The 13,033-nt window shown below is 43.9% G+C and overlaps 1 protein-coding gene and 1 pseudogene across 2 annotated transcripts in view; one reads left to right on the top strand and one right to left on the bottom strand.

The window, feature by feature from the left end:
* The window catches only part of LOC311328820 (mitochondrial adenyl nucleotide antiporter SLC25A24-like), a gene marked incomplete at both ends in the record, with an annotated part of 358,532 nt that overhangs the window by 99,094 nt on the left and 246,405 nt on the right, over positions 1–13,033 (top strand). The gene's annotated exons all lie outside the window — the stretch shown is intronic.
* The window catches only part of LOC311328806 (roundabout homolog 2-like), a 55,765-nt pseudogene that overhangs the window by 37,134 nt on the left and 5,598 nt on the right, over positions 1–13,033 (bottom strand). The window contains exon 2 of the transcript in view: positions 11,636–11,962. The product of the transcript in view is annotated as a roundabout homolog 2-like (transcript). The remainder of the gene's footprint in view (positions 1–11,635; positions 11,963–13,033) is intronic.

Here is a 13,033-nt window from a genome sequence, read left to right as displayed (position 1 = left end):
GGGAATTAGCTACACTGGTAAGAACTAGCGAGAGCAGTAACCAGGTTACGTCCGTCCTCTTCAACAGCGATGGCATTGAGACGTTGAGATGAAAGTTATGTAATTCTGGTGTTTGTCCTCTCTGTACAGTATGTTACACTGGCATATTGAGGTTCGCTTCCTCTCCTCTCAGAGAATGAAGACCGTAGGAGAGACTAGGAGCTTTGGTTTCTCTGAAATCCCAGCAGTGATCAAGAGATGAAAGCTACTGGATGAACTCTGACCTCTGGATGGGGGCTCAGAAGACCTCTTGAAAGCATGCACAGTTCTATTAAGGTCCTCCATGGTCACATCCGTGCATGGGTGCATGCACACATACACACAGCCAATCAGAATCAAGAACCAGAACTAACCGTTGTATAATATACTATGAAAACTCCAGTTGCTGAGGAGCAGACAAATGGCGGTGAGGCTTTGCTTGGGATTCCAGATCCCCCATCAGGACTAAAGTGGTCATCTGTCAATCTGTCTGCTCAGCCTCCCCCCTCCCTCCAGCTAACCCCCCTTCCCCAATATGGGACAATCTGTCACACTCTCTGCCCGCCTGCCATCCCAACTCAGGCCTGTTCATAAACAGCAGTAATCTTTACTTTTACCATCATGAGGCTGGCTTTTCATGCATTATAATGACACACATTTCATTTTCCAGCTGGGACATTCGGGCACTTGTTTTTGAAGTGACATCTAAACTTTGCACATTTGCTTGAAAAGTGAGGGCTCATTCTGAAAATTGAACACTTGAATTTATATTCAAAGACATTTTTTTACTTTTTCTATTTTCATATCTCCACCCCAGGTTTTAATATATCATATTGCACATGAAAACAGTAGCTTCTCTCTATAGTATATGAAATATACATCAGTCCTGGCAGCTCCTCTGACTAGCAGCAGTATAGGGCCCTTACAGTCGGAGGAGAGGAACGCGTTCTGGATGGGGGGCAGTTACTGTAGCTTAGGAAGCTTACAGGCATGTGTATGGACATATGTCCACAGAGAGGTACTGTATAATAGCACCCCTTACAGTATCACCCGCTAACCCCAACCGCAACAAAAAAAGACCCCACCAGTGTTCAGAAAATATCCCAACCCTACAGTATCCACGTGGCTGCTTGTTTCAAAGGCTCCACAGAGCTGAGGGGTTAATTGAAAGCACTGCGTTATTTTTAGACCTCAGTTCGTGAGACCTGCATGGTGCAGAGAAGTGAGCACGGAGACCCCGTTACCCAGCCATGTCGACTGAAGCGAGGAAGTCAAGGGCATAGAGCTAATACCAAAACCACAAATAGACGCACAGATACCCGCCCACACACATGCGCACACATGTACACACATTCACCCTTCCGCCAGGCCGGCGGCACTCAAACACACACGGGTGCACGCACACACACACGTTCCACACACACACACACACACACACACACACACACACACACACACACACACACACACACACACACACACACACATAAATGCAGACACACATACACCTAAATCTCTATGCGTCACACCCATGTCCCAACTCCAGAAACACAGAAAGTGGGATGTTTGAGGGCTGAGGCACGTGTCGGGGGGCAGAGAGTAGCCCTCAGATCACTCTCTCTGAACACTGCCGAACACAGCAGCCAAACAGCAACTCTTTGAAGCTGAAGGGCTGAAGTTGTTATGCCTCCCCAACCAGCATCTAAAGCCTGCCATGCTAAAAGTCATTTCACAGTTTAAGAGTTTTATTGTGGTGATCCACACACTGACACACTCCTGAGTTGGCATCTCAGACATCTGATTCATTCAAAATGCGATTCCCATTAGTGAGTCATCACCAGGGCAATATCCTCAATATGAGTCATCCACACTGCACCTCTGGCCAGCAGGAGAGGAGAACAGGCTACTGTACCTACTGTCTGACCCTCTCACCACACGGAACACCACTAATGCTCACATCCCCCTTTCTCCTGTTAGGACTTCCTGTGTGGAAGTTAAATTACTAAACCATAATGGTTTTCTCTTTATTACTAGACACACTGTGTTGCAGTATGCATAGTTTTCTTGGCAGCTCCATCTACTTTCATAATTGTAATGTTTAATGTTTCAGATTAAAATATTAAATCTCCTCAGAATATTTATCACTGCATTTTTAAGTGATAATTTAAGTGATTCAGCTTTAGTACAGTGGAATGGCCATCTGTTGGTGTTTTTAATGGGTGAAGTGAGAGAGTTAAAGTAGTCACAACAAGGATGAGTGCTTTGTGTCGCCCTTGTTAGTCAGTGTGGTAGGGCTGGACAGCCAAAGTGTCTGAACCAACCTATAGACTCTATAGTATAGAGGGTTTTTCATCAGTCGGCCATGTTGGAGGTTTTAGGCTACTGAATGTAGCTAGATAGCTAGCTAGCTAGGTTTATCTATCTGTTTATATCTATCTATCTAGGTAGTCACCCTAAACCTAAGCTTAAACCATCAATACGGACAGCCGTGAAAACCCTCTATTGGTGGGGTTTGATGAATGATTAAGGATATACAGAGGAAGAAGGCGTAATGAGACACTGAAATTAAAATACTGTTGGACGCCATTGGGAGTTGGACTATCATTAACGGGAAACAATAATATCACAACCAGCCAAAGCAGCGTATGAGGGGTGGCACACAGTGGAATTGTTTCTGCTGAGATATTAGAGCTGGTCCTGAAGTGATGACTGGTCATTCATTAGTGCCTCAGCTGCTGGCCCCTCTTGTATTTCATAATATTCTGAATCTGAATATTCTTCTTCCTATGAAGTCTGACTTCTATGCCAGAAGTCCTCAACTGGCATTGTGGGCCATTAGTCCTAATGGTGGATGCTACAGCAACTGTCTAATGTTTAAAACAAAACAAAAAATCATACATGCTATATCACTTTGCAACCACCACCAAAATGTAGGCCAAAGTGAGCAGAAACTTCCATATGCTTTGAGCTGGCAGGATTTATGAAGTCCATCACTCTGTTTTTCTCAAAAACTGTAAAACCTATCAAACTACATTTTTTGACACCCCAATTGCTACACTACATCTTCAGACTGTCCTCGATAAATAATATTCACAGATTTAAAAATTGAGCCCACAGTGCATCAAAATGTTTAACTGTAAACAGTACTGTATGCAGTTACTGCAAATACTCGTTCAAAAAATCTCCAATGCTCATGAAAAAAATGACAACATTTTCATGACATGGTAGATGTAGAATTTTATCTCAAAAACTGAATTTTTGTCAATATTTTGAAGTCTGTCCTCATTTTGTCCCCACAAACTACTGCTGTTCATACAGGGAAAAATACACTAGCCACAATCTATCTATCTATAGTGCAACAGCAATGTCTCCACCAATCAGATATGTTGTTGTTGGCAACCACGCCTCAAAAGCAGACCCTAGGCTGCGTTCCGAATCGCATACTACCCTACTATATAGTATGCCAAAACAGGATGTAGTATGTCCCAATACATAGTATGCCACATGCAGTATGGCAAAAATACCAGGATGTCCTACTACATCCGTATGTCTGTACATCCGTAAGTATGCAAAGTACATACTTTCTAAGGGCAGCTGTAGTAGGTTCTGGTAGTAAGAAGTACAGTAGAAATATGCGATTTGGAATGCAGCCTACTAATGGCTAAACTACTCTGATTGAGAGGATGCCTATGCCACTGGTTGTTTGATTGGTTTCCACCTGTCTTGTTAGTCTGTGTATATATAGCCTACATGTAGCTCCCCCAGTCCAGTTCTTTGTCTATTCATTATTTGCTGTAGCTGTGCATTTTCCCTGGTGTTTCCTGAGCCATCTTGTAAGTTTGTAAGCTTTGTCTTTTGTTCTTCACTTGTTGAGTGTACTTTGGTTTTATTGTTTAGTCTTTAGTTAAGCTTTTTACCTTTAACATTTTGTGGAAACTTGTTAGACTTGCCCTTGGTGTAACTTTGTGACTTCATGCCCAGGGTGATCGAGAATAAAAATATGAATGCATACTCATTGTGCTGTGACATTATTTTAAAGTTTTGATTTATGATCCAGACTGTTCTGCTGACAAGACTCATGCATTTGTCATTTGTCTCCTCTTCCTCCTATCTCACGCACACTTCCCCATGGTTTAATTTAGCTTAGCTGTTGGCCTTCATGCACAGTTTGTCCTTAGGGGAGTATCCCATTATAGTTTTACTTCATTATATTTTTTACAAATTATTAGTTTGTCGACCTCTAGTAGTTAAGAAATGCTTAGTACAGTTTCATGCTAGATCAGGGCAGCTTGTTCCTAATTTGTAGCAGGTACTATTCCTGTTTGTCTTGTTTGCATCACTTCATCTGACAGTCTTGTCTGTTAATCAGTCCCACCTCTGTTCAATCCAATCAATTAAATAAGTGAATCTATGCTCAGTCCAGAGTCCCACAACTCATTTCCATCACAGTATAGTAGGCACACTAATGTTTATCCAGGATGTATACAGTGTAAATAAACTGACATTGATCCTTTTTTAGTTAGTGCTATCTGAAGCCATACTCCCCTCATATTCACTGCAAAAAACGTGACATTTTTAAGAATTATACAGTATCTCAAATACAATTTGAAAATATTTTGAATTCTGTCCTCATCCCATCCCCCTCAAACTATTGCTCTCATATGGAAAAAAGCACACTACCCACAATCCTATAGTGCAACAGCGCTAAGTTCCACCAGAGACATCGCTGTTGGCACCCCCACCCAACCCCCGCCTAGGATTACATCCGTCAAAATTGATTGATTGGTCACTGATTGAGCACTGCTGCAGTTACTCTGCCACTAGGAAGATGAGCCAAAAATGTTTCAAACCCCAGCCATTTCAGCACTCATGAAGATGATGGATGCATACAGGAAGGCGGCCACATGTCTTGTGATTTAAGTTTGAGAACGTTCTTTTGTAGAACTTTTAGATAAAGAGAAGGCCAAACTGCCCCATGGCTGTCGGACTCGGTGTGTACTGATAGACGGAGCCTGAGAATAGCTGAGTGTAAATGGAGAAAAGGCAGACTCCCAGAGGACCTTCTTAATTTCCAATCTCTTCTGTCCACATTCTCCTCCTCCCTATCTGCTGCTAAAGTTGCTTTCTTCCGCTCTAAAATTCTAACCTCTGCTTCCAGTCCTTCCAAATCCTCTTGGAAACCATATATTCACTACTCCAGCCCCCACCTCCTACTCGCAGCTCCTCCCTTCTCCCTGACGATTTCGCCAACTTCTTTGACAACACAGTTAATATCAGATCCTCTTTCTCCCATCCCCTGGTCAACGCTTTGTGCGCCAACCTCACCTCCCCACCCCCACCCTCTCTTCCCTCTCTACTCTCTACGACCCTGTTCCCTTGTCTCTCCTTCAGTCTGTTGCACCCAAACTCCTTCCCTTCCTAACCCACCTCATCAACGCATCTCTTGTATCAGGATGCTTTCCCTCGCACTTTCAAGACTGCCAGAGTCACCCCCCTCCTGAAGAAACCATCTCTCATCCCCTCTGATGTCGGTGTTCGCCTGGTGTTCAACCACCCCAAGTTCTCCCACACAACTTCCCTTCTCCGGCCCCAATCCAGTGCTGCGCAGCAGCTGTAATTGTTCTTTTGTTCCTGAGTGCAGTAGTAGTAAACCCCTTAGAGAGGTGGTCTAATCCTATCCCCATGCCATCGCAATCTCACAGCTAATAGAAACTGCAGAGAAGAGGGATTGCTTTAATCCGGCCATTGTCTGGCTGTGTTTATGGAGGTTAAGGATCTTCTGTCTAAAGAGACAACGGTATAACTCATCCTTAAATCCATCTGCCTCCCCAAATCGGATGTTGTAACTCAACTATCTCAGGAGGAATGAATGAATAATGAAAATCTAATCATCTGCCAATTTTAAATCAACAGAGGAGATCGCAATATCCTTACTTTCTAGAATGGTTGTCTTCAGGGCAATGTATCCAGTGGGAGAGCCAACGCCTAGAGTAGAAGAGGCCAGGAAACCAGCTGAAGCCCAAATCATCATTCCTTCATAATCTCCCATCAGGAGAAAGAGGGACATCTGGCTCTAAAGCCTTTTAAGCAAGTTGTATTTTTTATTTGTCCTACTTTATTCTAATCCAGCTCAGAGCATGTGGGTGTTTGTGCCCCAAGACAAACATGGGCATTCATGCCTTTGAAATAGATACTGCTTTTCTCTTACATAAAAGCCAACTGACAGAGCAGGACACTATTGTATTTCTGGAATACAGCAGAATCTGAATGGATTCATACACAATATATGTAAGGGATAATACACAACAATATGTGCTTTTATCGAACAAGAATGCATGACGCGGTGGATAATTACCCCACAAGGCGAAGCCGTTATAACGATGTCTCAGTAACACTTATAATAACAATCAGTTATAAGACATTTATAAGCTATTAGTAGATAATGAACTAAACATGTACAAACCATTTTTATACATTCAGAAATGATTAAATAATTTAACTAAATTTGTATAACATTTACAAATGATTTATACATTATTTATAATGCATTATCAACATAGTTTGTACTTGTTTTGTTCATTGTATAAATAATGTCAGGCTGCATCACTGATTAGTTAGCTTTTTGGTGGCTTGGTTAGGACAAGGTCTGTCACGCAGGACACCAGGGTTCAAATCCCCCCTCGGCAATAACAAAACACTATGCAGATGAGATCAGATCGGTCACACTGGTGCCGTGAGACCCAGATTAAAAAACAGTTGGGTTCATAAAAGCCAGATGGCTCATAACAAGTAAAAAGTCCACAAATAATTTATAAACATTAACTGATATTTCTAAATAATGAATAGTCTTCACTTTAAATTTGGGCACACAATAACATTTGCAAATTATTTATAGATATTTTAAGAATGTTTTAAAAATCATTTGTTAAACATGAACAAATTAGTGGAGGTATAGTGCGTGGTATAGTATAGGTATATATGTTACTACAGTACACATTAGATAGCATTATTAAATGTTGCACTAATCATTTATTAAATTATGTTAATCATGTTGAAAATTAAAAAAATGAGAAAAAGATGGTTTATGAAAGTTTAACTATTGCATTTACAAATTGTGTAGCCCTACTAATCAGTTGACTCAACACATACTTTCGAGTTTAAATGTGTAACAAATCATTTATCAATTATGAAGAAAAAACAATCAATAGGCTACATTTAGCTTTAATCAAAAAACATTTTCTTTAAATCATTTTCAAATGTGTTCCTAAATATTAAATAACATAATTTAATGATGAACAAATCAAGTACAAATAATGTTGATAATGCATTATAAATAATGTATAAATTATTTGCAAATGTTATACACATTTAGTTAGATGTAAAAAAAAAAAAAAGTTAATGATTTAATAATAATTTACGAATGTATACAAATGGGTTAATTATCTACTAATAGCTTATAAATGTCTTATAACTGACCGTTATTATAAAGTGTTAGCCGATATCTCTTTATCATGAATCCTAAACAACCGAGAAAGTCCACTGGTAAAGAAGTACGTAGAGCAGGTGTGCATCCTCTAGTTGCCTTCTTAGGCTATGGGTGCTTTGCAATGGTACAATACTACTATATAGTACAAAAACACCAGGTTGGTAGGGATAGCGGAACATCAGTTAAAAAGAACAAAAGTGCAAAACTTTGAGCTCAGTTTTTCTTTTTTGCATGAAACTCTGATGAAGGCATACTGCCGGAACTCATCAGCCCAATACAAAATGAAAAAGTGAGCTGAAAGTCTTTCAGTCCTTCTTTCTATTATTTTTAATTGGAGTGCCTCTATCCACCAACCTGGTGAGTTTTTGTGCGTGGCTGTAAGCCAGCGCACCAAGGATAGCAAATGTCCGGTTGTCACTCCCTCCCTCCCTCCCTCCTTCCCTCCCTCACTCATGTTGTTGACCTTAGCCTCGCGTCACCAGTCTCTCCTCAGGGAGAAGAGTCTGGTATCTATTTACTTCACTGCCTTAAGCCTGCCCCATCATCCGACTCGAGCCTGTAGAGCCCGCCTCCAACATCCGCTTGCTTTATGCTTTCTCCTCGCATCTTCTTTTACAATTTTGGTCGGTGTTATGCCTGGTGATGCCATTGTGAATGTTATCTAGGCTACTCGAAACTTCACCATGTGCAGCTTTCAGTAAAAACATTACAACAACTGTTCGTCTTCCGGTCCAGACCGGATGATTATGCTATGCGTCATCGCGCTTCCGCTCTAGACTGGCGAAATAACACCGAACGAGAAAGGCCCCAGACTATGTTGATCTGCAGTTCTATGTTGCTAGCACAAGAGGCAGTGGTCCAAGAACATCAAAACAAAAACACTATGAAACCGCACATTTTCCAGATCCTCGGTGGTCTAGTTATGACTACTGCTCAGCGGGCTAGACTGTCCCCGCCTGGCTCTGACCCGAGGGGGCGGAGTCTCGCCATCATGCCACTATCCACGCCACGGATCCCACAACTCAGCCCCTGAGTGGGCTAGAGACCCACGGTCTTCACCAGTGGGAGCATGGAGATTGCCCAGAGGTCACTGTACTGTGCACACTAAGCTCTGTCCCAAGCGGGTGGAGTCTCGCCACCACGCCACTATCCATGCCATGAACTCCACAACTCAGCCCCTGAGCGGGCTAGAGACCCACGGTCTTCACCAGTGGGTGTATGGAGATTGCCTGAAAATAACTGCACTACACCCGAACCACTCTGACCCGAGGGGGCGGAGTCTCGCCACCATGCCACTATCCATGCTACGGATCCCACAACTCAGCCCCTGAGATGGCTAAAGACACACTTGTCTTCACCGGTGGGGGCAGGTGGGTAGACCAGAGAGGGATCCAAAGCCCCCGACCCAATATGACGCGAGGGGGCGGAGTCTTGCCACCATGCCACTGTCCACGCCACGGACCCCACAAATCAGCCCCTGAAAGGGCTAGAGAAACACAGTCTTCACCGGTGGGGGCAGATGGGTAGCCTGGAGAGGGCTCCACTGCCCCTGACCCAATATGAACCGAGGGGACGGAGTCTCGCCAACACACGGATCCCACAACTCAGCCCTTGAGTGGGCTAGAGACACAGGGTCTTCACTGGTGGGGGCAGGTGGGTGGCCCGGAGAGAGGTACTAACACTGAACTGCTCTGACCCAAGGGGGTGGAATCTTGCTACCACGCCACCATCCACGCTACAGACCCCACAACTCAGCCCCTGAGTGGTCTGGTGGTTGCATGGAGATTGCCAGGAGGGCTCTGCACTGCCCCTGACCCATTCTGTCCCAAGGGGGCGGAGTCTCACCACCACTCCACAGACCCCACGACTCAGCCCCTGCGTGGGGTAGAGACACAGGGTCTTCACCCCTGGGTGCAGGTCGGTGTCTCGGAGAGGTCTAATTGCTTAAAGCATCATCCTTTTGCCATTCTACTTAATATGCATGCTCTCTAAGGGTCAGTAAGCAGAATTTAAACAACTTGCTCATCTTTTAAGCTATAGGCTCAGTTCAAAGCTTAAACTACTCAGGCTGAAAAGTTGTTAAATGTATTAAAGTTCTTAGCTTCTTTAAGTAATGCAGTTCAAATTCTGCCAGTTTCACATTTCAGCTAAGCTATAGAAAAAAATTGATGATTTTTCTTAAAATATTAATATAAAATAGAAATGGCACTAAAATCCAATAAAATGAGCTGTGTCTTATTGGCCAATGTATGCCAATGTCATATTGGCATACATATAATTTCAATTCACAGCTATTTCAGTGGCATGACTAGCTTCCGTCCTACCAGTCCTGAACAGAAACAAGCCAGCCACGCACATCAGCCAGGCTGGACCTGTCCTTGTTTCTAAAAGTCAACTGGTCGCTGCTATCATTTTCAATAAGGAAAGTATTGTAAATGGTCAATGGTAAATGGACTGCACTTATATAGCGCTTTTCCACCTTAGCGGCACTCAAAGCGCTTTACAATGGCCTCTCATTCACCCATTCACACATACATTCACACACCAATGGCGGTAGCTGCCATGCAAGGTGCTAACCTGCTCATTGGGAGCAATTTGGGGTTAGGTGTCTTGCTCAAGGACACTTCGACATGTGGTCGACAGGACACTTACATTGTAAGTGATTTGGAAGTGGGAGAAAGCTGTAATGTCAATACAGAAACTTACCTTGTGGGCCTCGAAGCAAAAAATAATTTGAGCATGAAATACATTGTTTGGATGGAGGGAACCATCTTTAGTGAATCTGTGGCCAATGAGCAGCACATAATGGTTCATTGGTCAGGGTTCAGCTCTAGGCACTACCAGCTCCCTTGGGGCTAGGCCAAGTCAGAGATTACATTCATCTCAAAGGGATAATTTATCTTTGTTACCATAGAAGTAAGTATTTCTAAACACATTTTACTGTAGGTATGCAATCAAAAATTGTGATGAAATAGCAAATGGTACATAATTATTCCTAATTACCTGGTTTAATTGGAAACTGGTGGCAATGACAATACCTGACAACTCTGCTGCATCTTCACTGCTATTGAGCAGAACAGATGCAGTAGTATTCATTACTGCTCATGAGGTATTGAGAAGCATTTCCCTCACAATAGAAGACCCCCAGGCTGTTAGTGTCTCTCCAGACTCAAATATTACATTGAATCGCTGCACTCTGCATACTACATAATAGTCTTTGCAACTTTGCCACCCAAACTGGTGTTCTGAGGGCGTATCGACATGTCCAAATTGAAAGAGTGATAGGTCGTAGCAGCAAATGAGCCCAGGTCAAATGGGCGTATATCTATTGGTGCAACGCCTGATCGCAAAAGATGTTACAGATTGGTGTCGCCGGCGTTACCAATTAATTGCTAGGATTTGAACACCAGTGTACAGTACGTAGTGTATCAGCAAAATAACTATCATGGGTCTGGCGCTGAGACTGCCAGACTGTCCTCGTATTATCCCCCCCCCCACTAATCACTCCACACCACACAGTCAGCAGAGATGGGAGGGTGCTGAGACAGCTACGACCACCACCCTACTGTCTTAGCCTAGGCTAACCAGAGGGGATTTAGGGATTAAGACACCGTACTTGTTACTGCTGTTATTCATACTGTAGCTGTGGGTGAATCATCCCCCTTACTGGTATGACTGTGTCATCTCCAGTTACACTGATAAAAATGCAGAGCGGTCTCGACCCTATTTCAGCCATTAGGAACTTACATACAGAGACCACGGGTGAAGAGTCCTCACAATGGACATTAAAGCAGTTTTTGAGGATGAGACTTTGGGCTCGCTAATCTGTCACAATCCTTTTACTAATCAACACACTCACTAATACATTTTCCAATGCCAGAGAGAGCTACTTCTCAGCAGGGGGTCACTCCACACTGGCACCAATTATGACACACACACACACACACAAACAAAACAGATACAGACGTAAACGTACACACACACACCCAAAGCAAAAGTAAGTACGTAAGTAGGTAAGTAATTAAGTAAGTAAGTAAGTAAGTAAGTAAGTAAGTAAGTAAGTAAGTAAGTAAGTAAGTAAGTAAGTAAAGTACTGTGTTAACAGTAGCCCTCAAGATGACAAGTCCTTACTGGCAACTTCCAGCGAAGCATTGCGACTGACGGCTTCTCCCAGGTAGTTGCGGACTACACAGGTGTACACGCCCTCGTCCGGTTTGCTGCGTCGTCCATGGACGATGCGCAGGAAGAAGAGGGAGCCGCTGGGCAGCAGCATGCGGTGAGACCTTGGGTCGTCCTTGTCCGTCTCCACACGCTCGCCGTCCTTGTACCACTCCACGGTGGGCGTGGGCCGCCCCTCCGCCTTGCAGTTGAGGGTGGCGGGCTCCCCCTTGGACACGATCAGGTCAGAGGGGTGCTCCACAATCCGCGGTGGGCTGTCCTCAAAACGAGCCCGAGACCCTGTGAGGTGAAGATAAAGTTTGAGAGGTTAAATATCTGGGTAGGCAAAGTGGCCATTGACGTCTCCCATTTACCAGGCCTGCCAGAAGAGCCACACCATCAAATTCTACAGTGAAAGGAGAGAGAGTGGAGGAACTGTTTGAAGGGTGAACACAAATCCTAGCCTCGTGAGACCATCCTGATCTAGCGAATTCACATTCAGTTTTACTCCGCAGATCAGTCTTAGCCTGGTATGACCATCCCGATCTAGCGAGCTCACTGCTCGCTCCGCAATATCGGTCTGGCCTTCGCCCCATAGAGAGCGATTATGTGGCAGACAAATACCTTCAGCCAATGAGCGTTCAGCAAACCTTTGCCAAATCCAGTCGGAAGAACGGCAAAAACTCTGCTACTGCATACTCTTGTTTTTGTTTAAGCGTTGTGATTAAGTCTATTTCTGCAATAACTGCACTTATAGCTGCGTTTATTCTTCTAGCGTTAACGTTACCACTCGTTGCTTCCGGTGCCGCCATGTTTGTTTAGTGAGCGGCAGGGACACGAACCGCTGCTTTCCACTGTGGGGCGGGACAGCAGTTTAAAACGCAGTCCCTGATTGGCCCGGTATGGTCTGGATTTCGCCATAATCGCTCTGGAGGAGGCGAAGGCCAGACCGTTCTGCGTTAGTGAAACAGAATGTGAGCTTGCGAGAACGGGATGGTCGTACCAGGCTAGATCAGTCTGGCCTTCCCCCTACAGTATCTCCAACAATTATTGTGGGAGGGAGTTCTTGCCTTGACAGACAAACACCTTCAGCCAATCAATGTAACAAAACCTTTGCCAACCAAATCCAGTCGGAAGAATGGCAAAAATGTATTTTCCGCCGAGAAACTCAGCCTACTCTTGTTCTTGTTTAATTGTTATTAATGAGACTATTTCTGCAATAGGGCCTACTGCACTTACAGTATGGCTGTGTTTATTCTACTAACGTTAACGTTACTGCTCGTTGCTTCTGGAGACTGTTTCGCCATGGGAACCAGAGACCAAGTTCTATTGGGGGGCAGAACAGCAGTCAGAACGCTGATTGGCCCAATC

Source organism: Borostomias antarcticus, assembly GCF_949987555.1.
Source record: "Borostomias antarcticus genome assembly, contig: scaffold_62, whole genome shotgun sequence".
NCBI lineage: Eukaryota > Metazoa > Chordata > Actinopteri > Stomiiformes > Stomiidae > Borostomias > Borostomias antarcticus.
This window is presented reverse-complemented; position numbering and strand designations above follow the sequence as displayed.